Source organism: Ornithodoros turicata, unplaced genomic scaffold (assembly GCF_037126465.1).
Source record: "Ornithodoros turicata isolate Travis unplaced genomic scaffold, ASM3712646v1 Chromosome12, whole genome shotgun sequence".
Lineage (NCBI taxonomy): Eukaryota > Metazoa > Arthropoda > Arachnida > Ixodida > Argasidae > Ornithodoros > Ornithodoros turicata.
This window is the reverse complement of record NW_026999301.1, coordinates 4,369,917-4,396,401: the sequence shown is the minus strand read 5'-3', so window position 1 is coordinate 4,396,401 and position 26,485 is coordinate 4,369,917. Positions and strand designations below refer to the sequence as shown.

Here is a 26,485-nt window from a genome sequence, read left to right as displayed (position 1 = left end):
CTTTGGTATTCCGGGCATGATCTGGAATAGGCTGAGTGAGTTGTGTCATGATTTGTGCCCTTGACACTATTTGCATATCCGCATGCTTTACAGAAGTAGTCCTCATTCTTTACGCGACAGTCTTTGGTCATATGCGTTTCTCCGCATTGATGGCATCTTCTTCTTTCATCTCTACATTCTCGTGTGCTATGAGTGTAGAGTAGACATTTACTGCATCTTCTAATCATTATTTCCTCGGTAACTTTACTTTCTGACCAACCCATATATAGTGTTCCTTTTTCAAGTAGGGTTTTAGCCTGTTCCATCTCTACCTCTACTATGCATGCTTTATTACGGCCAGTTTTTATTTCTTTGACTATTGAAAACTCGTCCTGTTGGATTTTGAAGTCGTTCTTCAAGTTTATTGTGGCTAATAGGATGTCTTTTGTTATTCCTTTTTCCGTACCAGATATACGTAATCTGGGTCTTTTCATTTTTGGCAGAGCTGCCTGGAGTATCCCAGACAGCTTGTCATTTCTGTTGATTTCGTCGACCAATTTTTTCAGTCCATCAATGTATTGGGATCTTACCATGACCCCTCCGTTTCTCATTGATTGTATTGTGCGTCTGGTATTCCCATTTCCGAGGAGTTGAAGTATCCCCGTATTGGATCCCTATTTCTTCTTGTCTTATTCATCTGTGGGTTGGGGTTTGGGGAGGGGCTCACCATTTGCGCATATGATATTTTACGAACTTCCTTCAGTTTGAGTTCCAGTGTTGCCACTTTGTTTTCTTCTTTTTCCAATACCTCCCTCAGTATGGAAATTTTGCCCTCTGTTTCAATTAGTTGTTTTGCAGCTTCCTCTAAGTTTCTCTCCACCGTTGCTTTGTCTCTGAATATTTCCTCCTTTTCTTCTTCAGCCATGTTTGCCCTTACTTTCATTTCCATGAGCTTCAATTCCAACTCTCTTACCAAAGTCTCGTACTCATTGAAAACATCTCGTACTTCTTGCTTGTGTTTGATAGGTATGGTTTGCTCTACGTCTATATATTTATCTCTTAGCTTCCTGAGCCTGAAATCTGTGAATTGTTCGATCGTTATCTCAGAGTGCTCATTACTCTTATTTTCCTGAGATCCGCGGGACATTGGGAATCTTGTTAGTCCAGTGAATTCTTCGCTCCAACGTGTATGAATGTGACGTTCAGTGTGTTGAATGTCTTATACGCGCCCGCGCTGTCCGTTTTCATCGCCGAGACTCTCCGAGGTCGTTTGGCACATCAGAGGTAGGGCTCACTCTGGTTTACACTTCGCAAAATAGTCTCCGAGAATAAACTCCTAAAAAAATCACGCAAAATCACGGTGTAAAGATAAGTAGTAGAAATAATCTGCTGCGATATGAACGCTTCAGATTCAAACTATAAAAATTAATCGTCCCTGATTGGTCGACAGGCACGGAAGCCCCAGGGCAGAGAAGGCTTCATGCTCCCGCGTATGAAAATAGTCCCCAGCAGCGTGTGGTTCTTTGCGGAGGCCTAGGAACGAGAGTACCGAGTCCGGACGAATCGCTTGCTGTATTTTTCGTTGGGTATCAGGATTCTGTTGATATTGCAGATAATGGTTTCCTCGGCTGCCGAATTTCAATATGTCGAACTCTGAATACGTGTCCTCAATGACCAAAAGAGTTCCCGGTGTCGGTTCTAGCTATGGTGGACTCCTGCCATATTATGAACATTGTCGCGGACGTCGCCATTCTCCTACAGGGCTGCCTTGGTTCTAAAATCGGAGAGGTGAAAAATGGCAATCGACGAAAAAGCCCGATGCCGGTACCTTTTGGATGTGTTGTGTTTGTCAGTCTGTGTGTGTTCCAGCCTCAGAATTGTAGAATCGTGAGATCGGAAACCGCTTATGTACTTTCCCGCGTGTGGTTTTTTCTTGGGAGCCTACGTTCTGATAAATGCAGGAAACTGGTACTGCATAGACTCTCGAAATGCCTTTCTGTGACGAATGTGACGAAACTTTTTGTTTGTTTGTAAGAAGAAAAAAAAAAACATTTTCGCTCTGATGAATAACTTTTTTTCATATATATATAGGTGCCTATATATATGGTGCCTGTATATATTCATATATATATAGGTGAATAATAAGTCACTATAGGTGCCTGCACTTTCTGTAAACCAGCTGTTGGTAATCTCGATGTGTAACATAATAGTATTCGAATTTCAGGAGCATGCACATTCATTCACGCACCTCCCTAGACAACGATTTGCCATGCAAAAGCTGCAAGGGATGAATCTAGATATAATGCTTCAAGCACTTTGTTCTCACTGGTCTTTGAATGCCCAGGGACCTAAGAATGCCATTTTCAAAGTCTGCCTGCACCTGAAAGCAGAAGTGTGAGAAATGAACGGCACCCTCTGTTGTATTTGAATGTAACTCACAACTTCGTCTAAACACGATTTAATCAGCAATTAGAGCTAATTGGGACCCCCCCCCGTTAATCAGCACCCCCCAGGGAGTCATTACACTAATCGGGGAGCATCTATCTCGTGTCCAGACGAAGGTGTGAGTTGGCGGCAACATGTGTCCATAAAAAAGAAAAAAAGAAGAAAGATAGCTAGAAATAGAGTGGAGAGAAACAATTTATTGGAAAATCAACGACGCCGTGGCGAATAAACCGCTCCGGAAAGCCCGAGTGACCAGCGCCCGCCATGTTGGTAGTTGACGACGGGCAGTTCTAGAGATCGATGACATGTGGCACTTAGTTGCAAGGCATCACACCAGATGGCACCACCATCATAGCTCTATGCGAGAAAGACAGAGAACAACAAGATACTAGCGGCAGGCAAAAATGGCAACACTGCTAAATAAGTCTAGGCATGCGAGAGAAAAGGTCTAACTGCTACTGCTAAACAGCACAGAGAAAACAGTACACATCGGGGAAAAGGCTTAGGGGGCGATTGGTTAGCCCTAACCACAGCGTCACAACACTATGCAGCTAACACAAGGCGGGAACCACTGGGCACACATCGCTAAACATGCGTCACACGAACAAAAGGCTTGCTCCTAAACAAGTCTAAACATGCGTGAACGGCAAATATGCGACAAAAAGCTTAACACGAGCGCGGTCAAACAACGTGCAAACATCGGCGAACCACTCACCTTTTCCCCCGTGGCGACAGTGCGACTGCCCCATCCGAGAGCCAGGCAGAAACTGAGCGGACACGGGCACTGCGGAGCAACTGAGCGCACGGGTGTTTTTTCTGTTTTGGCTTCGCTCTCGTTTCTTTGCGCAAGGCGGCGCGCACTGCACTCGCGTCATCATTCTGACCGATACGTGGAAAACGCCATGTGTGGTTTATTCTCCTGTGTTTCTCGTCGTCGCCAGGAAAAGACAAAACACGAAGAACTTCGCGAATTTATTCGCGGCATCGTGGAGGAAGCTTTTCAAGTCCACCACCTGCAATGGTTGCAAGCACGTCAAGAAATGTGTCAGGACAAGATGAAGACGATCGAGCGCATCTTAGCGACAGACTGACGAAAAAGAAGTCCAACTTTAGCCTGCATAATCTGTATTGGGAACGCAGTTCCGATGTAGAGGACGACGACATGTAAATAAAAGGAATGCATTTCTCTTCGAGCCTGAGTCTCTTATTTTTCGTCGTGCAACGTGTACGCAAGCAACATGTCTTCCCCCGAACCTTTTCGTTTCCGTCATCCTTTTCGCTGTATCTTAAACAGCCCCTCCATGTGCGGCAAATCTACGTTCGTTGCGAACGTGCTGAGGAACCTGAACGCCGTGGTGGACAGGCCTCTGTCACAAATATTCTACATACAGAGATATGCTTTGCCGAGCATGCAGGACGAATTTGGGGACTCTGTAAAATTTACCAAGGAGCTACCGCGAGAGTGGGACACGTCGTGCGCTACGCTCATCGTCGTCGACGATCACATGACCGACGCCGGTTCCTTATAGGAAGTGACCGATCTTTTAATTCGGGGTTCTCACCACGCCAAAGCGTCGATCTTCTTACTCGTTCAAAACATCTTTTTCGACAGTAGCCATTTTAGAACTATATCCTACAACGATAGTTACGTCGTCCTGTGGCAGACCGTGCGCAGCGTGCACCAGATGGAATATTTTGGGCAACGGCTATTTGTCAGAAAAAGATTGGTGTATTTTCTTGACGCATATAAAGAAGCAATGTTGTCGCCCCACGCTTATTTACTCGTGGATCTTCACAACTATAAGCACGAGGATCACAGGTTGAGTAGCAATATCTTTCCGGGAGAACGTCAATATATCTATGCCCCGACATGAACCTCCGCCCTACCTCACTTTACTCAAAGTACTCTCCACTCTACCGCCTCCGCGCCGTCACGACGGCTTCAGACGTTCTTCTTCGTCCGGCATGAAACACCTCTCCGAAATTTGCCTCAATGTATTGAACGGAAAGGTGGCTCTAGCTCCACACACGTTCGCCCGTTTGAAGGAGCTCAAACGCTTCTTACGTCGGCTCGCCTACAAAAAGATTAACAAGAATCCGCAACGTTTGAAGCGCTATCTGTCTCAGCAGCGAGGACAGGGCGTTCTTTCGTCGGTGGTTCCTCTCCTACTTTCCGCCATGTTGAACCTCTTCGCCAATGGCCAAGTGAGTAGAAGTGACCGTCTCCTCCATCAGGAACATTCTTTCCTCGAAGGAGAGTGACGACGTCAAAGTGAAACTCATACTGCAAGCACTGTATCGCATACTCAAGCAGTACGGATTTGACTCCTACGACAATAAAAACAAGGCGTCCGACGCTACAATGGACTGTGACTATTCGCTCCTCTCTCCAGACGTGGATGAAGAGAAAGCGTAAAGGGTCGTCTCGGAATTAAAGAAGGTTCTTTCCTGGTATCGCGAAGGTTGTGTCTCCGTGTCGGGCAAGCCCATCAGGCACACCTCCATTTACGAACTCTTCAATTATTTATTGCAACGTAAGACGGGAAAGAAACCTTCCTGGTTCCCCAAAGTGTCGAAACTATTGCGCCTGATTTCTCTGCCCAAATCTCGCGAGCCTCAGCAGCAGCAGCAGCATCAAGCCTCCATTGTGTGGACGACTTATGGAGTAATATGAGAAGCCCGAGAGTGGTTTGGGGGGAGTGGACCACTATAGAAAAGCGCGTCACATAAGGAAAAACAAGGCTCTCGCCATTCTCAGAAATCCTACACGTCTACGCCTACACGTTACGCCATCCAGTCAGAAGAAAGTTTAATAGGAGCAGCATCATCGCACTCAAGGTCAACGACGTGTGGCAAATGGATCTCGCCGACTTTTCAAAATACAAGAGATTCAACGGCGGCTACCACTACGTTCTCGTGGCGATCGATTCCCTCTCCCGCTTTCTGCGTACCCTCCCGCTAAAGACGAAGCGCCCCGCCGAAAGGAAAAGGGCCGTGATAAGACTTTTTCGGGGAGGTAAGGAGCCTATACACACATCTTTTGCGACAGAGGAAGGGAATTCTACAACAAGATCGTTAAGGATTACCTGTCACGAAAGAAGGTCTACATGTATTGCACCTTCTCTCCCGTAATCAAGGCATCGCAGGCGGAACGGGTGATACGCACTTTACGCGACAGAGTATTTAGCTATTTTAGAGTAAGTGGAAAGTACCACTTCGTTTCCGTAGTTCCCAAAATCGTGTGCGACTACAACAACATCAAACACAGGACATTGGGCATCAGCCCGTCCAAAGTCGCACCCGAAAATGAATTGGAGCTGTTCAATAAGAGAAATTGGAAGCCCGTAGTACCCTCTGTGAAAAACAAGCTCAAATTTGGGGGGGGGGGATATGTTTAGTAAGAAAAAAGAAAGAAAGAAAAGAAATTAAGAAAGAATTTGGGGATAAAGCGAGGCTCCTTCTACACAGAAAAGCTCTTATGAAAATGTTTTCATAAGAGCTCGGAAGGGAGTTGGTCGCCTCAGATTTTCACCGTCTCCCGCCTGAGAGACACCTCCCCTTATGTCGTGCACCTGGAAGATTACCGGGGTAAGGAAGTGAACGGATCTTTCTACCCTGAGGAGGTACTCGTCGTAACCCGAGGCGCCAATGAGCCTTGGCCAGTAACGAAAGTGCTGAGCAAGAAGAAAGTGAACGATCAGAGCTTCTCCTTGGTTCGCTGGTTCGGTTACGACAAAGAGCACGACAGTTGGGTTCCGAGCAGCGACGTGTTCAAGATTGGGAAATGACGTCAGACATCTACGTCCACCTGCTTTCGAATGCCAGCATGGATAACTTTCTGTCGAATAAACTCAACGCCTTCACGGTAGCTTTCGATAGTCCGCTTCAGCTCTCGAATCGCTATAAAGTCGGCCTGATGGATCTCAGCATAAGCAACGATTTTTTAAATATCGGGCACGAAAGGCAAGATGCGAAAATCGGGGTTTCTTTCGAGGACACGGTCGAAGCCGGGAGACCTTTTTGTGTCACCTCGGATCTCAAGAGAGATTTGGGGAAAACCCTTTCGGAACTTAACGTTTCTTTCGCGCACAATAAATCGCGATACGACTTCGTCTTACCCGTAGACGTGAAGGCCGTCGAATTGGACCATTGGCTCGCACAGGCGCTCGACGCCTAACTAGCATCGCGCGAAGCAGGTTGTGCGGTGAAGCCTCCCATATTGAACGAACGCGAAGCCACCTCCATCTTATTGGAGCACGCCGCACACGTCGCTTTTGGCGACGGCAGTTTGAATTCGGAAACTACGTCCCTATGTAACACACTCAACAAGTATTTTCAGACGCACAAGCTGGACGCCTCGCGAGAATTCGCGGATAACGTCTACTCTCTGAAAACGCCGAAAGGGTTGCACGTACCGGAACCGTTTGTCAAGCTGCTACATCTCACACCCGTCGAGGGACACGGAGAAACGCAAAACGCCAAGTTTTCAGAAAAGTGCGATTTATCCTTAATTCCTTTTTATGAGGTAAAGATTGAGGAAGCCAGTTACCTAATCCCGAGTGTCATCCAGCAGGCATCTACTCAATCTATACCACAAACGTCTCACCATCTACCACGACGACCAAAGCCATGGTGGACGAGTGAGTGTGAGGAGACTCGAAAACTTCAAAACCGTGGATGGAATAGATTTGGAGGTACCCCACTACCCAAAATCTTCTGCTCTTCAAAAGAGCAAGAGCAAAAGCCAGATGGACAAGAAAACAAGCCAAGCGGTCCTCTTGGCAAAACTTTGTATCATGTTTATCCCGTGATACATCATCCAAGGTGGTTTGGGACAGGCTCAGAAAAATTAAAAATGAATACGCAAATTTTTCTATTCTATTGCTGCAAATCAGTGGCCGCTCATGTGAAAGCTTACAAGAACAGGCAAATGTGTTTGGTCGACACTTTCAGAGCATTTCGGGTTCTTCGCATTATTGTGCAGACTTTCTTAAACACAAAAACAGTGCTGAAAAACAGAAAATTAGAATGAATGGCAGTGATGACCATTCATATAATCAGCCGTTTGACGTGATGGAACTTCTGCGAGTTTTATCCTTTGCAATGGCGACTGCTCCTGGCCCAGATAATGTTATGTACTCTATGCTTCACCATATGTCAGACGAGTCAAGGAAAGTTTTGTTGAATTTTTTTCATCGGTTGTGGGTAGAAGGGACATTACCATCGTCGTGAAAAATTGCTACGGTTATTCCACTTCTAAAGCCTGGCAAAGAACCATCTTGTCCGAGCAGTTACAGACCTATCGCTCTAACGAGCTGTACAGTCAAGACCTTTCAATGAATGGTCAATGGTCGGCTGTCCATTTTCTTGAGGAAAACAAATGTCCATCAACACTGCAATGTGGTTTCAGGGTGGGGCGTTCCACAGTGGCTCATCTCATTCGTTTAGAGACGACCATTCGTGAAGCGTTTGTTAGAAGACAACACTTTTTGTCCTTTTTTTTATTTAGAAAAGGCGTATGACACTGCATGGAGGTTTGGTGTTCTTCAGGACATCTATTCTTTCGGCATAAGGGGACGCCTAGTTAGATGAATTGCTGATTTTCTTCAAAATAGAAAATTCATACCATATTTCTCTCTATCTAATGAAGAAGAAGACGAATTTTCTTCTGAAGAGAGAAGAAACTGAGAATTCTTCATTCTCTCTATCTAATGAAGAAATGGTAGGAAGCAAGCGAGCTCGTGAAGATGATGCATGATGTAAAACCCCGAGACTAGGGAACACGAATGGACAGACTTCGTTGAGACCTCGTGTTTGTGTCTGCCCCTTCGTGTTCCCTAGTCTCGAGGTTCGACATCATGCTCTCTATGTAGATGAGATACAGATCTCTTGTTGTTCTGCAAACTTGACAGTATGCGACAGACAGGTGCAGCTGGCAATAAATAGGCTCAAAAAGTGGTTATCTGAAAACAGTTTCAAATTCTCGGCTGAGAAAACTGTGTCAATCCTGTTTTCGACGGTGAGAGGAATGTTCCTAGCACCGTCTCTACATCTGGGCGGTCGCGAGATCCAGGTCAAATCTGAACACAAATTTCTTGGCGTCATCTTTGACAGCAAACTTACCCTTTTACCACACATTAAAAATCTTAAGACCAAATGCATGAAGTCCCTGAACCTCCTAATGATACTATCGCACAGATAATGGGGAGCAGATCGAGACACATTAAACAAGATTTGTTTCCACAGTACGGTCTACATTGGATTATGCTTCCATTGCCTATGGATCTGCCCGCCAATCTGTTGTAAAAATTCCTGATCCGTTACATCATCAGGCGCTACGTTTCATAACTGGTGCTTTCCGCACAACATCAGTCGAAAGCCTTTATGTTGAAGGCAATGAGTAGTCTTTAGGGATACGCCCCGCAGGGGGCACCAGCTTCGGCTGGTGTTTGGTGAGTGGCGCCACCACGGACCCCAGCCCCCAGTCCCAAGGTGTTAACCGTAACGTGCCGAGGGGATTTAAGGTGAAGTGTAGAAGCCTTGAACGGTGGCGGTCGGGGTCTTGGTCAAGCCCCGGCTGATGGGTTTTCTGAAAACTCCGGGACCTTCCCGAACGTATGAGTATGAAGTGCGGGTGACGGTTAGGAATACTCATTTGATCAAACCTGTATGGGAAAATATTCTTCTTCACCTGAGATCGTGGGCGCAAAGCGACCACGGACCGAAGTCTTACAGACTGTATCAAAACAGTTCACAACTAAATACATCGTACTTTCCTCTTCAGACATAGAGAGAGACAAAAGCATACCACTTGGAAAGATGTCACCCTTTTTCATTGAGAAAGCGGTGGCATCGCTGTCCAGAAACGTCACTGAAATCAAACTTATATGATCTGGTGATCTGCTCATAAAATGTACAAATGCCAAAGATTGCGAACACATCCTCGACACACATGAGATGATGGGAAAAGAGATTTCAGCTTCTCTACACAAAACACTCAACACTTGCAAGGGCGTCATCTCAGTTTCAGAGCTGAATGACGTACCTGTGGAAGAGATCCTGGAAAACTTGAAGGATCAGGATGTCGTAGATGTTCGCAAAATTAAGATCCGTAAGAATGGTGAATATATCACAACGAGGAACATCGTGCTCACATTTGATAAACCGACGTTACCTGACAAGTTAAAAGTAGGATATCTTTCAGCGGATGTGCGGCCATATATCCCAAATCCGTTGCGCTGTTTTCGCTGCAATAGATATGGACATGCTGCTGATCCATGCCGGGGTTCCCCGTGTTGTGCAAGATGTGGTCAGGCAGGCCACGACACAAAGGAGTGCAAGGGGGCCGACTGCTGCGTCAATTGCTCCGGTGAACACCACTCATATTCACGAGGTTGTCCGAAGTGGAAATATGAGAAGGAGATTCTACATGCTAAGGTTACTCAAAACCTCAGCTATCCGAGGCAAGAAAAAAGGTATCACCATATTTCTTTGAAAAATCTTTTGCAGCGGTCAAAGGAAAGCCACAAATGGTCATCAAACATACACACAGACTGAAACACATATAAGCACAGAGGAAAACATGGGAGTGGAAGATCCACCCCCACTTCACTCACTTCTGTGGCGTCACCGTCATCGACGCCACTGCTGTCATCGCCACCCATAGAAATGACTTCTATGGAATGCGATGACGACGCAAGCTCGCAAGACTCATTCGCGAGCGCGAGCTCCCAGTCTAAAAGACATACTGCATGTAGTCTATCTGGGAGTGGCTCACTCCCCGATAGATCGCCTAAGGAACTAGTGGCTGCTCGGAAGAAAACCCCGAGACAGCCCATAATGCCCCCAAAGAAAAAATCATGAAAGTTTGCTTGAACAGTACACTCCTGTCCATATTGCAGACACGTCTTGTATGCATCTCTCTGATGTTCTTCATTATGGCCATCGTACAGTGGAATTGTCGAGGGCTTTTGACGTATCTCGATGACATCAACGATCTTTCAGACAGGTATGATGCATTTTGTGTTGCGTTACAAGAAACATACCTGAATCACCAACCAACACACACTCTCAGGTGGTGGAACCTGTTCCGAAAAGACCGTCTAGGTGCAACACGTACATCTGGAGGTGTTGCAATCCTCACACGGAATTCCGTTCCTACGAAGCACCTTCCACTGAAAACAGATCTTGAAGCAGTTGCTGTTCAAATTTGTCTTCATAGGATTTTAACAGTTTGCTCTTTATATCTGCCTCATCGGTGGCTGTGGAGCAAAAATAACTGGAACATTTACTGGATGAACTTCCATCACCATATCTTGTACTTGGAGATTTCAATGCCCATAACTGCTTATGCGGCAGTCGAAAGATCGACAGACGGGGAAAGATGATAGAAAGGATTTTGCTTGCAAGGTCGATTTGCATCCTCAACACAGGAGCTGCAACCTACGTAAATAGTGCCACACAGTCCTTTTCAGCAATTGACCTTTCCTTCTGCAGACCATCTCTGTTCCAGGACATAGACTGGGCAGTAGAGGACAACCCTCGAGGTAGTGGTCACTTCCCTTTAGTCCTAAGGTTAAACCATGCATTAAACACTATGAATACACGACATCCACGATGGAGACTATCCTTACCAGATTGGAACCTCCTTCAAGATAAAGCCACACTACCATTGGGGTCCTTATCTGGTATAAGCGTCAACCAGGCTAATGACTTTATTACAGCCACAATCATAGAGGCAGCTATTGAGTCCATTTCACAGACATCTGGTCGCATCCCCAAGCGCCCCAAGCCTTGGTGGACGAGCGACTGTGACAAAACACGAAAAGAACAAAACCGAGCATGGGGCATCTTTCGCAGGTACCCCACTACACAGAATTTACTTACCTTTAAGAAAGCACGGGCGAAAGCGAGATGGACAAGGAAACAAGCTCAAAAAGAATCGTGGAGAGGCTTTGTTTCGTCATTAACATCATATACACCCTCAAAGAAAGTTTGGGAGAGGCTGAGAAATATTAAAGGCGACTATCGTAACCTTTCAACCCCTCTTCTGCAAATCAATGGGTCTCCCTGTGACAGTTTGGAAGGCCAAGCCAACGTCTTGGGCGAACATTTTCAGAGCGTTTCCAGTTCCGAACATTACAGTAAGGAATTCTTGAAGGTTAAAACATGTGCTGAAAAGAAGAGTATATCTCTCGGTCATGGTGAGCATTTCGAGTATAATATGCCTTTCAATATGACTGAACTTCTGAGGGCTTTGCCATCGAAAGGCACAATCCCAGGACCAGATCGCATCACATACTCGATGCCAAGGCACCTGTCATCCGAAGCACGAGAATGTCTTCTCCACTTCTTTAACTTCGTTTGGAAAGAAGGGCAGCTTCCTTCTCGTTGGAAATTAGCGACAAACCTTCCTTTGTTGAAACCAAGAAAAGATGAGTGAAAAGATGAACCAGGAATGAGTGACCGAAAATCAGAGTTTTTCGGTCACTCATGCCCTCCCGAGGGTGCACTGATGATGTATCCCGTATGGGAGACGAAACGTCTGAATAAATTGGTTAGTTTGTTATGTTAAGTCGGTGTTATTGTTTCCATCTTTTTTCGAGACTCTGGTGTTTTAAACGTATTGTAATTTTAGTTAGATTTTTACGTTCTTTGATGTTCTAGCTGTAAAGTTTCGTTTGTTTGTTTTAACTAAATCACTATACTTTTAACCAGTACCTGTAGTGTTCTACTACTCTAGGGGCACACGAGGCCCAAACAACAACACGTCCGCTCCGGAAGTCCACGCTCCGGTGTCCGATGCCGCCTCCCCCCCCCCCACAAAAAAAGCCAAGTTTATTCTGCGCGCGCCCTTTTGTAGCAATCCTCTCAGGCATGCGCACATTCTCAACGAGCCACATCGTTATCAGAATAAACGCTATTAGAGCACATCTCCCTTTCTTTAAAAAGAGAGAAACACACAACACAACGCAGTACCACCACGCAGACAGTTATGCATGCCCCAAAATCCCAAATCTCACAACGCAATACCCCTATACATATCGCTGCATACGCGAATTGTCGCCAGGTTGTTCCACTGCTGGTGTCCGTCCTTCTTCTGTGACGCCTGAAGAGGTTGTATCCTCGGGTGCTATGCTTCCAGCTTCATCCTCCTCCGGAGGATCAGCCTCACCGAAATGCCGCTGTGTACGCACAGTTAAGAGGGGGGCGTAATATTCGGTGCCGTCCCGGGTGGCGTCAAGCTGGACCAGACATCTTCTGCTCGTTCAAAGCACCCCTGACTGGGTCTGCACCAACCATGGCTAAGTAGAGGGTCGAACGATGACTCCTTTCGTTCCAGAGCCCTTGACCCAGACACTCTCCCCTGGTTTCAAATCCGGGAGAGGTCTTGCAGGGTGTCTCCTGTTGTAACGAAACCTTTGATCTTCCTTTTCTGCTGCCATCATCTTGGCAATCTCTTCTTCATACAACATCCTTGGACAAAGTGTTGATGGCAGTACCGGAATTCTACTTGTAAGCTGTCTCCCATTCAGTGTTTGTGCTGGGCTGTACCCGGTGTTCCCACGCGTGTTCTTGTACGTCAACAATGTCAGATAGGGGTCCTCTTCTTTTTCCAGCAGTCGCTTCACTGCTTCACAGTTTGCATTCGCTGTGCCTCTCCGTTCACTTTGGGGTAAGATGGCCTGCCTGTCACGTGCTGCAAACCGTAGGCTTTTGCAAAGGTTTTGAACTCCCTCGAAGATAACTGGGGACCGTTGTCCGACATGACGGTGTCGGGTATTCCGTGTCTTGCAAAAATACTCTTGATGCTTTTTGTGGTGCACGATGAAGTCGTTGATGGGAGCAGGGCAATTTCCGGGTAGTCGACCTGTAGTCAACCACAAGAAGGTAAGTGCGTCTTCTGAGGTCGAAAAGGTCGATTCCAACCATTTGCCATGGAAGCGGAGGTGTGTCTGATGGAAGGAGAGGTGCTTCCGCTTGTTCTCTACCTTTCGCGCAGGTTTGACATCATCTGACTGTCTTGGCTAGTTTCGTCGAGATACCTGGCCATCATACGGTCTCACGCGCAAGTGCCCTGCACCTAACTATGCTCTGATGCCATTCGTGAAGCGTCCTTAGGATTTGTGGCTTCATCTTCTCAGGGACAATTATTCGTGTGCCGAAGGCCAATGTTTCTTCATGGATAGTCATGGAGCCTTGGTCTTTCCAATACGGTCGAAGTGCCAAAGGTGTTGATGACCATCGCGACCATCCTGTTTCGCAGTACCTTCTTTAGGTACGACAGACCTTGTCTTGTTGGGCCGCCTGGATGCGTAGCAGTTGCGATGGTTGAGAAAAAATGCCAATCATTGCTCCGCTTCCAAAAATCTAGACTTCGTTAACTGCGAGACAGTCGGTGTTGGGGCCCTGTTGCAGGGGCGCTTTTGACAGTGTGTCTGCGATGACCAAGTCATTTCCATGGATTATGGCCTAAGCTGCCCTTGCGCCATTAAACTCCGAATCACCATCACCTTTCCAGAGACGTAAACAATGCCATAGTCGACCTTCATGAGCCGGAGCCGAAACCGCTGAATGCGTGCAGGAATGAGACTTCCCTAAGAGCGTGTGGCGGCCTGTGGAAGACGATGAAGAGGTGCCACGCGCTACGGCGCTGCCACGACAGCTCTACCGGCACCGTCCTAGCGTAAGGCCACGATCATCTGCCGGTTGGGACATTCCATCATCGCCGGTCAAGACTCGTGTAGAGGAAGACCATCGTCCTCTACATGCGTTACTAGAGGACGACGGTCTGTCTGAAAAGTTGCGTGTAAATCTCTTCGAAACTCGTAAAAACGCTCTGCTGCCCATGTCACAGCCAAGGCCTCCTTCTCGATTTGTGCGTAATCCTTTTCAGCATCAGCAAGAGACCTAGATGCGAAGGAGACTGGCCGGCGCTTCCCTGACGGCTGAACTTGTCGTAATACAACACCTAGTCCGTACGATGAGGCGTCTGCAGAAACGATGGTGGGGAACTTGGGATTGTACTTCAACATACATTTGGCTGAGCAAATCATCTCCTTCAGCTCTTGGAGCACTTTCTCCTGTTCGTGGCCCCAGTGGCACTCCAATTTTTCTTGAGAAGCTCTCGAAGTGATCTTGTCTTGTCCGCGAGGTCAGGGAGAAATCGTGGCGAATGGTTTAGCATTCCTATTATCCTTCTTACTCCAGACACGTCTGACCGAGGTTCTTTATCGCTTCCACCTTCTTTGGATCTGGACTAATTTCGTCCTCGTTGATCTTGCAGCCGAGAAAAGTGATCTCGCTGACGCCGAAGGCACACTTATCACGACTCAAAGTGATACCCGCTGTTCGAATGCGCTCCGGCACACTCTCGAGTCTTTCGTCGTGCTGTGCCTTGTCCTTGCCATACACAAGGACGACGTCTATGAGGTTTGCCACCCTTTGCAGTCCACTGAGAATTTCTGCCATTGACTTTTGAAAGTACTCTGGAGCCGACGTGATTCCGAATGGAAAACTTGTGAAACAGTACCGTCCAAACGGCGTAATAAAAGTCGTGAGCTCCTGGCAGCTTGAGGCTAGCTTGATCTCATGAAAACCAGAGTTGGTGTCAAGCTTTGAAAAAACAGTTGCGTCGCCTAACAGGCCCAAAGTTTCTTCTACACTTGGGAGAATGTATTCCTCACGTAGCACGCGTGCATTTAGCTTGGTTAGGTGGACGCAGATCCTGATATCTCCAGGCGGTTTCAGTACTGGGACTATCCCAGCACACCACGAAGTCGGGACCTGTACTGGACGAATTATCACAGCCTCTTCCAGTCGTTGCAGATCTTTTTTGATTCCTTACCGCATTGGAATGGGGATGTCGAGGCACACTGATAGAGTAAGGCTGGGAGTCTTTCACAAGACGAATCGTATATTCCCCGGAGAGCGTTCCCAGTCCTTGGAAAAGTTCAGGAAACTGTTCCTGTACATCCGTCTGCTTGTTCAAGTAAGCGACGAACTTTACGAGTCCAAGACGTTCAATGAGAGGCATTCCAAGCAGCGGTAGTTGTAGTGGATCCACAACATAGAATTGCTCTTGGCAGTTCTTGTCCTTCCAGCGGACTTCGCCTGTGAACTTGCCGACCACGTTGAGCTGTTTGCCGCTTGGCCCTTTCAGTTGCTGATCCGAATTCAGCTTCTTCGGAACGTCGGGGAAGGTAACTGGGTGTACGGAAACTTCTGCTCTAGTATCGACTTTTTCTGTGACTGCTTCTCCGTTGATGGCGATGTTGACGTACCCCGAGCGAGCTGCCTTTGGAGCTGACAGAGCTCCGAGAAATGCGGCATCACGCCCCCGTGCTAACGCGAGCGAAGTGTCTGTTTTTGTCGGAGACGAAACATTTGTACCCGTACTCACCAGCTCACTTAGACCATTGGTTTAGTGACGTCGAGTTTAAATCGATCACGTGAGACTTTCGTTCGCCGATCATGGATCACCACCCCATGCCCTACCACCAGTTGCTGTGAAGCCAATGGCACCGCACATAGCGAGCTTCCGGCACGGCGCATGCGCATTTCGCCAGAGTCTGCCAGAAGCGGTTGTGATCGGTAGGCCTAATCCCCGGTTCACGAATAATTTTTCATCAAATCTTGGGTAAGTTTTGATTGATATAGTTACTAGAAGCGCCCAGGAGATGAATTTTATCGCAATGGGACGAATATTCGCTTCAAATATTCCATTTAGATCATCCACCCAAGATACTTAAGCCGGCGGTTAAGGCCCATGTATTTGAATGGGACGTATTTTAAACTAGGGGAGGGGCTAGTTTAACGTTGGCCTAAGTACGTTGTAACGGTGAACGTGTGCTGAAAAAACTATCGTAGAGTGGTTGTGATAGGTGATGTTTCACTAATTCGAAGTCTAACTGGTAAAAATTACACACATAACATGAAAAAACATAAAAATTAAGCAGAATTGATTTAAATGTGCGGTTAGTAAAGAAAAGTGGCGTAGCGCTTGACCGGGATCACGGAATGCAGCAGTTGTTTCTAGAAGGCGCTATTGCAAGCTTTTGCATGGTAAACGTAAAAGCACCGTCGAAGTGTGGTCAAAGAGAGTGACATCGACATGTGCCACTGGACAAAGTCCAGATACCAATCCAATGGGCCGACAGAGTGTGCGGATGGCCGAACTTCAATGTGCATCTTCAAAAACAAAGCGTAGTGCTGTCTGTGCTGGCGCTTATTATTAGTGTCACCTCCTGTGATACACACTGTAAACACCCCTGTCATTGTACAGTAAGAGCAATAACGTGCTAGATGGTTGTTGCGAGCCCCGATGGAGAAATTGAGGGGCGTTATCCACTCGCATGTTTATTAACCATCCCAGTATATATCATCTCTCTGCAGCGTGTTAGTTAGCATGTATTTGACACGTTGTGGTTGGCCATAGAGATCGAATAAGACGTATCTATGGTCACTCGCTGTGTGCTGTTCCGAGACTCTCCAGTGTATACATTATTCATAAAGTGTCGCTGAAGTCATTGTAAGGCCAATCCATGATTGGCCATTCGTGCTGCTGAAGGTAGGTGGGGATGATGTGGTGTTCTGGATTGTTAAGTCATTTGTCAAGATAAGGTCGACAATTTCGTCGCCCCTGTTATCACTTTCCTGCTGATCCCACAGCTCATGTCGAGCGTTGAAGTCTCCACATATTATTGTGTCGCCTGTGGGAGGGCCTAGGAAAGGATGTATTTCGTTCAAAGCAACGAAGTTTGTTGGGGGTGGTGGCGCGTAGACGTTGATCACCCTGATAATCCCTTTATCGCTAGAAAGTCTGACAGCGATGATATCACGTGAAACGTGTGTGGGAAATAGGTTAAGTAGTTTGTGGCGAAAAAGTATCATAGTTCGAGGGCGTTCTTTCACCCTTATGGTTATGTAATGTTGCGGTAATCCCAAAAGGTAAAAATATCCGCCATATGGCTCTTGTATTAACACTAGGTTATATGTTTCTCTGGTTATTTGGTGAATTAGGATTAGGGCTGCTGCCTTTGATCGACCCAGATTGATCTGAAGACAGTGTAGGGAGTGATTAGTTGCCATAGTCGATTCGGCTATACAGGAAGTTCAACGACCGTCGAAAGAGCGGGCAGTCACACTGTAAAAAATTGCCGTAAATTTTACGGTCAAAATCTATTTTTTGCCGTAAAAAGAACAGGTATGCTACTGTAATTGGAAATACGGTCGAAGTAGTGTAATTAATACGGCACCAATGAAATATGCCGTTATTATGACTGTCATCACGTAAATAAGACAGTAGTGTGCCCGTAATTCTGATTACGGTCAAATGACTGTAGATATTACGGTAGTCTGCCACACTTTCACAAGGATTCCAGTATCTGACATTGTGCTACGCTTGCTGGGAACAGTGAATTTTAATAAATGGCTGATTGCTGTACATGTATACATGCATATGGTGGCACAGTGTTGGTATGCATTATATTTTATTAGATGGTACCAGTTGAAGTTGGTCTGGTGAGCAACTGGAAGTGAGGTGGTGCCAGTTCGAACTGGACCAGTTTACCTGTTTGGGGGAAGTTTCGGTTTCAGTGCCATGACATGTTAATATAAAGATTGCAAGGCGAAGTTAAAGTAATTTTATTAGTAGAAAAAAATCATATTTCAATTTTTGGAAAACTTCATTAGCGTTAACAAATGTTATTTTGGAATTCTTATATTTGTATTTTGTGCGTTCCTGCTCCCGTGATGAATGATGCATTCCATTCACTGTGCAACGGTCGCTTGCTTAGCGGCTTGCCTGTACAACGCTTTTTTTCTCGTTATTAGCGTGATGTGTGCCACAGGCGTTGGTTTTATAATCGAAAGGATTTGTCTGTAAGTTACGACAGTGCGACAGTACAATGAGCGCCAGCGGCCGGGCGGGTGTTATAGGATTACAGCTGGACTACAACTGTGGATACCGCTTTATCGTGAGTACTATGCTTAAGTGCTTTTCCCTTGTGCACCATTTAGAAATATTACTTCTACTAGAACCTCATCTCTTTGTTCCGCGTCAGGTTCGTGGCACCTGTATGTGCATGCCGTTTTACGAGTAACATGTACGAGTAGCTAGTTAACGTTACCAGCAACTTGTTTCATTCTCGTGTTTTTGTCTTTGTATTTCTTCGTTCATGCTTGTGTTTTAGATCCTTCACACCACGGGTGTTCTCGAACTAGCGTAGAACTAAGAGCTTCGCCGGCTTTCGGGGGCAATGAGTAGTACTCATTGCCCCCGAAAGCCGGCGAATCCCTTAGTTGATATGTCCAACTACTCCACAACAGAAATGTTGAGAGATTTGCGTGCTTTTTGGGGCCACGACTGCTCAAATTAACTGCACACTCTAATTTCATGTTGCAATTGAATAATATTTACTTGTGTCTTTTCAACTTTCCAGAAACCTTAAGCTGCTTGGGCTCAAAGGAAAATGTCGATCCATCGTGTGCTATTAAGAGCATCTCATGTACTTTGTTGAATGATTCAAGATGTCCACAAGGTAGCCGAGCAAGGGACCCATCAGCCATGAAATATTATCTATTCCATGTAACTCTGTAGTTCCTCTACTGCTTTGGTTAATTACATTATAGTTACGCTACATGTACATTAGAATATGTGCAATGTTTGATTACAAATAAAATGTAATTTTGCATTGCAGTTCTTTGGATCTGTCGTTGCTGGGAACAGCGATCCTGCAAAGTGGCACTGGTTGCCTACCAGCTAGCCTCTGTCCGAGCAGGCCACTGTAAGTCAAGCCACTTCAACTGGTCCCAGTTCAACAATTAGGTTTGCAACCAGCTCCAGTCGAGACTGCGACCGGTTAGAAACCAGTTCAGATTGGGACTGGCCAGAAACCAGTTGGCCCAACTGATTTCTGGTCCCAGTCTCAGCTGGGACCAGTTGCAACTGGGACTGTGTGAACTGTGTTATCGAACAGGGACCAGTTGAGCTGGAACCGGTTGCACTGGTCCCTGTTCGATAACACAGTTCAACTGGTACCAGTTAAAAAAATTTTTGCCTGGGGTACTCCCAGAAGACACGTACTTTCGCCTTATTGCACGCGAAAAAGGAAATGATCCTGTGTACTATTTCCAGTCACCGTTACTTGAAGCTGCTTCCGGCTAAAAGAAGCTGAGCAAGCTCCGTGCGCATATGCCCACTGATGTAACCTGGAGGTAAATTATCTTGCTGATGTGTTAGATTTACTTCTTTGTCCTATTTCAGTGCTTCAAGATACTGAATGCTAAACTGCTCTGCTGTAAATTTTCTATTCTAGGTGAAAAGATCTAAGAGCATGCATGTATGACATATCATGTGCTTCATATGCGTATGACTTGTCAATGTGGTGTTACTTGAACGATGTCGTGATTGTTGAACATGTTTAACGTGTTCTTGACCCTGCATAATTTGTTTGGTTCCATTCTGTTCCAGCAGAGATGGTCACTTCTGTGCACACCATCCTTCCTGGACAAGTCGTGTGGAAAGGCATCCAAGACACCCTTTGCCTTGGATCACTTTCTGCAAGAAGATCCAGTAGGGGGCATCTCTTTTGCATGGTTTCTCGTGACGCTGAGTGAGTATTTCAGTTTTTATCATCAATCAGCATTGCATCACTTTATCGTTTCAATCCTGCACTCTGCAGGAGCACATTTCAACTAGAAACTGATATTATTCCGGCTTATTTCATTTAGCCGTTTGTACTGCTGTTCTTTAGTGACTCTAACGCATGCTTGTTGTGTTCATAACTTAAATTTCACACCAATGTCTCGAAAGGTAGAACATAAGGAGCTGGTGTCCCTTATAACTTCACATGGAATTAGGGTATTTTGTTGGGTTGGCATGCTGCTTGTCCACCCTTGAACATTAGCATTCCTTTGCAATTGAAATTGCGCCTTCTTACCCACTTAGAATTTGCGGCAATAAGTGCATAGCATGGCGGATAATGTTCGATGTCCCTCTCCTTATTTTTTGTCGGAAATAAAGTCGTTGCGTAAAGCTACTGGTAGCTGGCTAGTACGTGTAGCTCCATATCTTAATATATTGAAAGCTGGGTGACCACGCCGGATCAGACAGGGTGGTCCGGTCGACCTCTTCATTTTTTTTCTTTCAAACATATTTTAAAGCCTTGTCCCTAGGAGGTATATTGGCGCTGAAAGTAGTTGAAAATAATCGGTGGTTATTTTTTAATGTACTATCATTCAGATGTGGGCATTTCGACCATTGCGCTTTTTATGCAGTTTGACGCCAAGTATCTTTATAACTATTTGACATATTTAGCTGAATTTGTTATCCGCGTATTGTCTGGGATGGGTAGCACTGCATACGAAGTTCTGCAGATTGTAAGAAGGTGCATCTTTGATGAGCAAAAAATTGCAAAGTTGCTTCATTTGTAAAATATGGCATGTTTTGGGAACCTCATAACTCGTCCCCCATTTGAGATACCAGAAAATAATCCACATCATTGTGTTCGTCTCAAAATGCCCTTTCCTCGCATAACAAGTACATTGCATTGTGAATTACGGCAACGGCCCCAACAGTCCTTTTATGAAGGATGTCTACGAGAAATGTGTAAATTCGACAGCGTGTATCCCATATATTCCCACTCGTGACACCGTTCATTTTACTCACAAACGTTCTCCGAGAAGACTCAAAACAGCACACACAAAAATTTGCTTCAGGGATGGTCGAAGTTACGTTTGTAACTCAATGTCATTCGCAAAGTAATTTCGACCATGTCTGAAGCAATTTTTTATATGTGCTGTTTTGAGTCGTCATGAAGAACGTTTGTGAGTTTACGAGTGGGAATATATGGTATGTGCGATGTCGAGTATACGCATTTTCCGTAGATACCATTCACAAAAAGACCGTTGGGGTGCAATTCGCGATACGATGTACTCGCTATGCGGAGAAAGGTCATTTCGAAACGAACAAAATGATGTAGATAATTTTCAAGCATCACAAGTGGGGGCCGAGTTGTGAGGTTCTCAAAACATATCATATTTTACATATGAGGCAACTTTGCGATTTTTTATCTCCTCAGAGGCAAACCTTAGGATTCTCAGAGCATAGGACGCAGTGCTGCCCACCTGACACAACACTTGAAAACAAATTCAGCTGAATATGTCAAATAGATATGTGGCGTTAAGAGGACATACCACCCCCCGTTTTCTATGTGAACTTTGCATAGGTTTTGTGGCTGAACTACGAGACAGATCGGAATGCGGAAACTTTCATTGGAAAGGTGACGTCAAGATCTCTTAACTCTGGGAACTGAAATATCGCTCTAGCGTTGTAATTTTTTTTTACGGACCCCTGAAGGTGGGAACCACTCTGTTTTCTATGTGAACTTTGCGTAGGTTTTGTGGCTGAACTACGAGACAGATCGGAATGCGGAAACTTTCATCGGAAAGGTGACGTCAAGACCTCTTAACTCTGGGAACTGAAATATCGCTCTAGCGTTGTAATTTTTTTTAAAAAAAGAAAAAGAAACGAATTTTGTCGCTACAGCTTCAAAAAATCCAAATAAATAAATGAAAGGAAATAAAAACAATCCGCTTCTGAGGTTAACCGGGGACATGTTTCAGGATTCAAATCACACGTTTTTTGTGTGTTTTTAGCATTCTGTTTTTTCGAAAAAGAATTAAAAGTGAGTACAGGCATGCATCCAAGGCGTTTACCACTGATTCCGGAAGATGGCGCCGTCCGCTCGCAGCGCCCGAACGGACTCCGCCTGTAAACCTCCGCGTATTGCGCAGCAGTTGATCGGCGTCCGTGGTTTCGGTTCGTCCTGAAGTGACCAATTCGTGGCTAAGTTACGCGTTTTTTTCACTTTCTTGTCCTGTTCATTTGCTCTCTGTCCTTGTGTGTTTTCTGCGTGTTCATAGTATTTACCCATTATGGCTCGAAGTCACGTCTACGGACAACGGAAACGTAAGAAGAAGGACTTTGCGAATTTACGTGGTAGAGGCAGGCATGTGACGGAGCCTGCGGATTTGAGAGATTTTGGTAATGCAGGATGCTCCAGCCGTGCTGTTCCGAGTGATCGTTGCACTTCGACGACTCCACATCGCGCAGATACCCTTGTAGGCTCAACCTTTGGTGGTAGTGTTGTTCCTCAAACTGTAAGTGATGCCGGTCGGAATGCTTGTTTCGCTTCGAGCACAAGCGAAATTCGTCCTTCAAATTCATCATTTGCTGATTCAGCTGAGGTAGATAATGTAGTCCCCTGCAGTTCAGGTTGTGACGAGCTTGCCGGTTCCAGAGCAAGTCCCGTTCCAATCACTGCCGCTGTTACACCCAGTCGATCTCCATCTTTCGATACTGGCAATGTTCACCAGACACAGAGTCAGCGCACAAGCAGTGTGAATGGTCGGCGTATAGTGGAGATTGATCACTTCTTCTCGTCTTTGCAAAGTTTGTCGGTACATAGTCCGTTTGGTTGCGGCCTGGCTGACATGGAAATTGTATCAGAACATCGGCGAGGTCTGTGTAGCTCTTTCAGTTTGAAGTGCAGGATGTGTCTGAGGAAAGATGTAGTCACAACGGAGGCACCAGTTGATCAACTTGTCCAACAACGCATGGACGTCAATTCCTCAGCAGTGAACGGTATCGTGTCTATAGGTTCTGGTTTCTCAGGCCTTCTCGAGCTCCTAGGTGCTCTGGACATACCCGGCATGGCTAGTAGCACGTACAGTAAGTATCAGGATATTGTTGCTAAAGGAATCGACAAAACAGCTTGGGAAGAAATAAGAAAAGCAGGCATTGAGGAAGCTCGGTTAGCTAGGGAGGCTGGGGACGTCGATGCTGACGGTTTTCCTATAATTACGGTCGTTGCCGATGGTGCTTGGTGCAAACGTTCATACAAGAACAAGTACGACGCTCTTTCTGGCTTGGTAAGTAAATATTGTTATCTACACTAAATAAAGGTGCCCGAAAAAGGAGGATTTATCTTGCACACCGCTTGGCAGACGGGATATACAGGAAGTCTGTGCCCACCATTTGTGGAAAGAACAATATGAGCATTTATTTGGAGGAAAAAGTTGACCCCTCTGGTGCTAGTAGTGGCACTGCTGTCTTTTGGTAAACACACTTACTAGAGTGGTATACATCATGTGGCATTAGTTTGTACGATACGCGTACAGATGCATAATTCCTGGAAACATTGTCATTGGGGGTAGAGTTTTGTGGAATACAATCCTGACATTTTTTCGTTTTTGCAGGCTGTAATTGTTGGGTACCGCACAAAGAAAGTACTGTTCCTAGGCGTCCGGAACAAATTTTGTACACTGTGCGCAAGTTGCAAGTCAGGGTCGAGCCCAAAAAAGCATCTGTGCTTCAAGAACTGGGACAGCAGCTCTACCAGTATGGAGAAGGATATCGTCGTTGAAGGCTTCAGGCGCAGCATTGAGTTGCACGGGGTAAAGTACTTGCAGTTGATCGCTGACGGTGATTCGAGCACATACAAGTCAATTCTTGAAGCTGCACCGTACCAGCATCAGGTAGTTCAGAAGATAGAATGTCGCAACCACCTTCTTCGAAACTATGTAAGTCGTCTTCGAGATGTTGCTTTGGCAAAGAGAACAACCCCCATTCCCCCATCGCTGAAGAAGCTACTTCTGGATAATGCTGTTCGACTAAGAGTTGGAGTTGCTAGGGCTATTCACTATCGCAAAGAGCAGGCTGAGTTCAGCAAACAAGATCAGATTCGGAACCTGGTGGCTGATATCCGTAATGGGCCACTCCATGTGTTCGGCGACCACGCAAAATGTGCGGGTTACTTTTGCAGTGGTCCAAGAGAAGGGGAAGTCAATCACGTCCCAGAGCTCAGGAAATGCGGACTTTTCAATGAAATCCTTGTAGCAATGAGTCGTTTGGCAAACAATGGTAGCAGCTTGATCCTTGACGTTAACAATAATGCTGCAGAACATTTCAATTCTCTCGTTGCAAAGTTTTCTGGCGGTAAAAGAATAAACTTTTCCCAGAGGGGATCATTCGGAATGCGGGCTTCAGGAGCTGTCGTGTCTTTCAACTCTAAGCAGTACCATCGTGCTGTACATAAGGCAGTGTACAACACCAGCCCTGGGAAGTATGCAAAAATTATGCTGAAGCGTAAAGCAGCTGTTCGTGCTGCTTGCATAAGGCATCGGAGTTCTGGGGCTGCTCGCTGTAAGCGTTCACTTGAAGGTGCGCCTTGCAAGCGTTCTTCCAGCGACAACCACTATGGTTCCATAGTGGATGCTCCAGACATGAACCACGATGACTATGTTGAAGCTGCTGCGGCGTACAAGGATTCCCTTGTGCTCTCCCAACCAGATGCAGAGCAGCTCGAGGCTGATACTCGAGGTCAAGAAGGGAGAACTTTGTGGATGCAGGAGAGGCGAAAGCGACTCACCGCTTCTAATTTTGGCAAGGTATGCAAGATGCGAGAGGCAACGAGCAGTGCAAGTACTGTTCGTTCCTTGCTCTATGGTCATTTTGACACTGAGGCTCTCCGATATGGTCGCGACACTGAGCCCATTGCAATTGCTAAGCTGCAGGATGAGTTAGGGGTGACTGTTTCACCATGCGGCCTTGTTGTTGATCAGGAGTTTGCATACCTTGCTGCAACACCTGATGGGCTTGTCGGTGACGACACTGTCGTGGAAGTGAAGTGCCCTTATTCGGCTCGGTCCCTTACCCCTGTGGAGGGAGTGCGGGCAAAAAAAATCACCTTTTGCACTATTGATAACTCTGGTAATATTTCGTTGAAGGAAAACCATGACTACCACTATCAGGTGCAGGGACAGCTCCACATCACTCGACGTCAGTTTTGTCTTTTTGTGGTATATTCTGGTGAGGAAATTTTTGTCCAGAAGATCGAGAGAAATGATGGCTTCTGGAGCAAAATGATTGGCCACCTTCAACTGTTCTACTCGCATAGCCTTCTACCGGAGTTGGTTGACCCTCGTCAGTCCCGTGGGCTGCAGCTCAGAGATAACAAGAAGAGTGACCATCAGGTTGCCTCGCTCTGTGATGCCGCCAAAACAACTTCCAATCAGGGCGATTCATCCAGAAAGAGACGGAAGACTGGTAAAGATAACTAACCTGCCGCTGTTCTGTAATTATGGCTAGACTGTGGATTTACGTGTCATTTAGTTTGTGCGGCTCCACCTTTGCCACGTGTTTTAATGCATATTCATCCATTTTGCTTCATAATTTACTGAATGTTTTTCCATATCGACTTTGGCTCAGGCTGCATATCTTCACGTTTGTGTTTCATATTTAAGTTACCTTTTTCCATTTTGACTGTGCATATCTGTGCATATTTTTCAATTTTCCTAAATATTTGTATTAATATATTTCTATGTATAAATCCACAGACTAGTCGTGGGATGCTTGTCATATTTTCAACATGGCGTAAGAGTGTGAAATCTGAATCCAGCCATCAGCACGTGAGGATCTAAGTATGAGAATGGTGCACAGTCTCCCAACCGTAGAACCGTCTTCCCCGGCATTGTTGAAACACGTCCACACGTTGATGCTATATGTGTGAGGCCATCATGGTATTCTGCCTTGGCTTGAGTGTATGAAGATATAGCAAAGCTGTCCCCAAACCGTCGTTCTTCCCAGGCATGGTTGAAACACGTCCACACGTTGATGCTATATGTGTGAGGCCATCATGGTATTCTGCCTTGGCTTGAGTGTATGAAGATATAGCAAAGCTGTCCCCAAACCGTCGTTCTTCCCAGGCATGGTTGAAACACGTCCACACGTTGATGCTATATGTGTGAGGCCATCATGGTATTCTGCCTTGGCTTGAGTGTATGAAGATATAGCAAAGCTGTCCCCAAACCGTCATTCTTCCCAGGCATGGTTGAAACACGTCCACACGTTGATGCTATATGTGTGAGGCCATCATGGTATTCTGCCTTGGCTTGAGTGTATGAAGATATAGCAAAGCTGTCCCCAAACCGTCATTCTTCCCAGGCATGGTTGAAACACGTCCACACGTTGATGCTATATGTGTGAGGCCATCATGGT

The 26,485-nt window shown here is 46.0% G+C and overlaps 1 long non-coding RNA gene across 2 annotated transcripts; it reads left to right on the top strand.

Moving 5' to 3' along the window:
- The first annotated feature begins 18,336 nt into the window (after positions 1-18,336).
- LOC135371662 (uncharacterized) lies at positions 18,337-19,729 on the top strand. Of its 2 annotated transcripts, XR_010415684.1 has the most exons (4): positions 18,337-18,401; positions 18,867-18,965; positions 19,125-19,211; positions 19,562-19,729. It is a non-coding gene; the product is annotated as an uncharacterized LOC135371662 (long non-coding RNA). The 2 variants fall into 2 exon arrangements; XR_010415683.1 differs by having other exon boundaries at positions 18,358-18,965.
- Positions 19,730-26,485: the final 6,756 nt, after the last annotated feature.